Genomic DNA, 3,694 nt, shown 5'->3' with positions numbered 1-3,694 from the left:
ATGGCCACCACAGCATTGCTTTAGAGAGGGGTGTCGAACTCAATCAGAGAAGGGGCCAAAATCTAAAATCCAGCCTAAATCGCGGGCCGAATGGTTTACTGAACAGTCATAAACTGTCATTGTGATGGAAACGCAGCGGAGTGCAGTGATGACAGCGCGGTGCGGGCCACATTGCAAGGCCTGGCGGGACGGATTTGGCCCGCGGGCCTTGTGTTTGACACATGTGGCTTAGAGGATGGATGAAGTCAACTCCATAAATGATCACTCCAGCATTAAACACCAGATCGCCAGACATCTTTAGTGACAGTGGAAGTTGTTCCTAACACATGAAGTCAGTGGTTCTCAAACTTCAGGGCACATTGGCATCCCTGATGGGGTGGGTGTGTGCACACAGGCCACTGGGCCCCGCCCCCCAGTCCCTGGTTCAGTAGGTGTGGGGGTCGGGGTGGAGGGGCAAGAATGCATTTCTAACACGTTCCCAGGTGACGGCTGATGCTGCCAAGGCTTTCACGTTGAGAATGAAGGCCCTCAGTAATACAAAATTAAATTCATGTACCAAGCTCTAACCGGTTTGGCTCAGTGGATAGAGCGTCAGCCTGCAGACTCAAGGGTCCCAGGTTCGATTCCGATAAAGGGATTGATACCTTGATTGTGGGCATGTCCCCAGTGGGGGTGTGCAGGAGGCAGCTGATGGATGTTTCTCTCTCATCGATGTCTCTAACTCTCCCTTCCTCTCTGTAAAAAAAAAAAAAAAATCAATAAAATATATTTAAAAATAAAATTCAAAATTACAGACAGCACCATATTGTGGTTATGGATAAAAACACGATTAAGCTATTGGTCGCAATCATTCCTGAATAATGGGATTGATTATAGTTTATTTTTTATGTCTTATTGCGTCTTCCAAATGGTCTGCAGATAAACACGCCTTGTTTTAACACTTAGCATTTAAGCAGCTCCTCTCGGAGGCCCCCTGGCCGGCCCCCCGGGACAACTGACGGCCCCTCCATCTCCCACGCTGCTGGGCCTGCTCAGCCCTTTCCTCCCCGCGCGTTCGGGTTCTGCTGCCTCACGCCGGTGCCCACAATCGGTGCGGATGCCCCACAGCGGGACGCTGGCTCAGCCACCTCATCTCCCACCGCCCGGGGCCAGCCCAGCACCCTCCACCCACTCAGCGGCCTGAGTTCTGCCAGTGCGGCTGCTGTTTGGCCCCTCCTGCGGGTCCTGGGATGGTCCATCCTGCCCCACCGGCCCCCAGTTTGGTCCTCTACACACCCAATATCAGAGCATTACCCCCACTGGCCATATACCAGGTGCCCGCCCCACCATTGAGCACTCCGGCACCAGGATGGTCATTGGTGCCCATGTCCAGCGAGTCCCTGCTGGCCGGGAGATGCAGTCTCTTTGGGCCCAGAGACTGCACAACGCACGTACCCTCACCCTGCCATTTGCCAGCTGCGGGACCTTGGGTGGATAAACTTGGCCTCTGAGTCTCGATCTGCCCAGTTGTCCCATAATGAGGTTGCATGAGCGAAGAAACAGAAAAACCGCCACCCGTGTTGGCCCCTCCCCAGCCTCACCCTGACAGACAAGGTTCACCAATCACATCATTCCCTCTCCCGGCGTCCGGATGAGCCTCAGAGTCTTTCCTAACGCCGAACTCCAAGCACCCAGCATGGCGCTCCAATCAGACCTTTAAGATGGAAGCTATCCCCACTCCACTCCTGAGCTACATCGTCCTGTTTTCCTGTTTGCCTAGAGCAGTGCCCACCACAGAGAGGGCACAGTGAACCTTTGTCCGTGAGCCCACAGGGACACATACCCGGTGTCACCGGTGACTATGAGAATGAACCCATTAGCAGCCGCCAACCATCATGTACCAACCCCAGACCAACTGCTTCCTTTTTCCCAGGATCCCTGGCCATTCCGTGGGCGCCCTCTGCTGCCCATCAGCCTAACTGCAAGGGCCCTCTACCCCTCAGGAGCGACCGGAGGACAGTGATGCCATCACAGACTGGCCCAAACTTCCTCCTCAGGATAACCTCCCGGGTGGCTTCAGAGGCCTCAGCAGGGAGCCAAGCAAAGCACCCAGCTCCTCAGCTTCAACTTGGTTTGGTCTCCTTCCCCCCTGCCCCCTCTCCTCCATGTGCCGTCCACGGAACTGAGAGCTCCGTGGTCCAGGTCTCTCACGTCTCAGCTTATAAGATTGAGGTCAAGTGAGGAGAGGAGATTGGCTCAAGGTCACATAACCAGTCAGACCAGAACTCCAGACCCCATATTCCCAGCACCCGCCACCACCATGCACACACCAGGGGATCTCCCTCTTCTCCCACAGACAAGACAGGAAAGAAGCTGGCCTGGGCTGTGGAGGCTGCCAGGGGCCTCATTGATTGGGGGGCAGGGGGTGGTGAGAGAGGGGAAGGGGGTCTGCCTGGAGCCAAGGAGCTATGGGGCCTCCTTGGAGAGCAGCCAGCCTGATCAGGCCTCCACCCGCCTCTGACCTCATCTCCCCACCTGCCTCTCATTCACTCTGCTGCAGCCACGGTGACTTTTTTCCAGCCTCGGGGCCTCTGCACTTTGTTGGGACCTTCTGCCGCAGATCCTCATGGGTCTGAGTCCATCCTGCTGTCCCTCCATGTCACCTCCTCACAGAACGCCTCCTCGGCCGCCTGCAGCCCTCGGCGCTCACCTGCGCGGCTGTGACGCGTCCCCATCGGCCATGTGGCTCAGAAAAACAGGGGTCTCTTCCCAGCGGACCCGAGGCTGGAGGCTGAGACCAGGGAGCTGTGTGGTCAGGGTCTTGGTGAGGCCATTTCCCAGATATCAGACTGTCACCTTCCCCCACCCTCTCCTGGAGGAAAGAAGGCTAGAGAGCTCCCGGGGTCTGTATGAGGGCATTCCCCCACTCACGAGGGCTCCACCTTCCAGGCCTAATTAGCTCCCAAACCCCTACCTCCTAGCATCACCACATTGCGGGGACGGACTCTTAACATGAGAACTTTCAGAGAAGCAAACATTTAGTCTACAAAGCCCTCCCACGCTTCCTCCAGCTGCCTTGCTCTATTCTCTCTCTCCCTCTCTCTCTCTCTCTCTTTTTTTCCCTGTGCAACATGCTTCATTGCCTGCAGCCTCCGGGCAGAGGTCAGGCAATGGTTCGAGGCCACAGTTTGCTCTGGCACGGGGCATCTGAGAGACCCAGGGGGACAGGCCTGCCGTCCAGCCAAAGCCGTGCCTTGCTCTGTTCTCTTCAGAGCCTCACGCCCGTCCATGTGACAAGCATTCACGGAGCCGCTCCTGGGCGCCCAGCCCTGGGCTAAAGCTCCTCTGAGCGGTGTTTCTGCTCCGTGTTAGCTGTCTGTCCCCCACCCCTACCCCCCATGTACGCCTCCTTGGGAACCGGGCCTGCTGTGTGCAACAGCAGCCGGCAGCAATGAGCACAGGAGCCAGGCAGTACATATTTCTTGGCAAAATGAATAAACTAGGGGCGTGAAAGGAGATAGGAAGAGCGTTCTGGACAGGAAATCAGGGTTGAACCATCTGAGTTTGAGACCCTCAGCTGCCGGGTGACGGGAACCCGTCACCACCTCTCTGAGCCTCACATCCCCTCCTGTCCCGAGGACTCAGGGAGCACCCAGGATGCAGCTCTGTCCCTCTGGCCTCTTGGCGGGGGGCGGGGGGGGGGGGGCTCCTCCTT

At 57.0% G+C, this 3,694-nt stretch overlaps 1 non-coding gene across 1 annotated transcript; it reads right to left on the bottom strand.

The window, feature by feature from the left end:
- Positions 1–3,099: 3,099 nt before the first annotated feature.
- On the bottom strand, positions 3,100–3,232 carry LOC118725132. The gene has a single exon (XR_004989873.1). It is a non-coding gene; the product is annotated as a small nucleolar RNA SNORA42/SNORA80 family (small nucleolar RNA).
- Between the last annotated feature and the right edge of the window lie 462 nt (positions 3,233–3,694).

Source organism: Pipistrellus kuhlii, unplaced genomic scaffold (genome assembly GCF_014108245.1).
Source record: "Pipistrellus kuhlii isolate mPipKuh1 unplaced genomic scaffold, mPipKuh1.p scaffold_m20_p_2, whole genome shotgun sequence".
Lineage (NCBI taxonomy): Eukaryota > Metazoa > Chordata > Mammalia > Chiroptera > Vespertilionidae > Pipistrellus > Pipistrellus kuhlii.
Note: the sequence above shows the minus strand (reverse complement) of the source record. Positions and strands in the feature narration are given on the sequence as shown.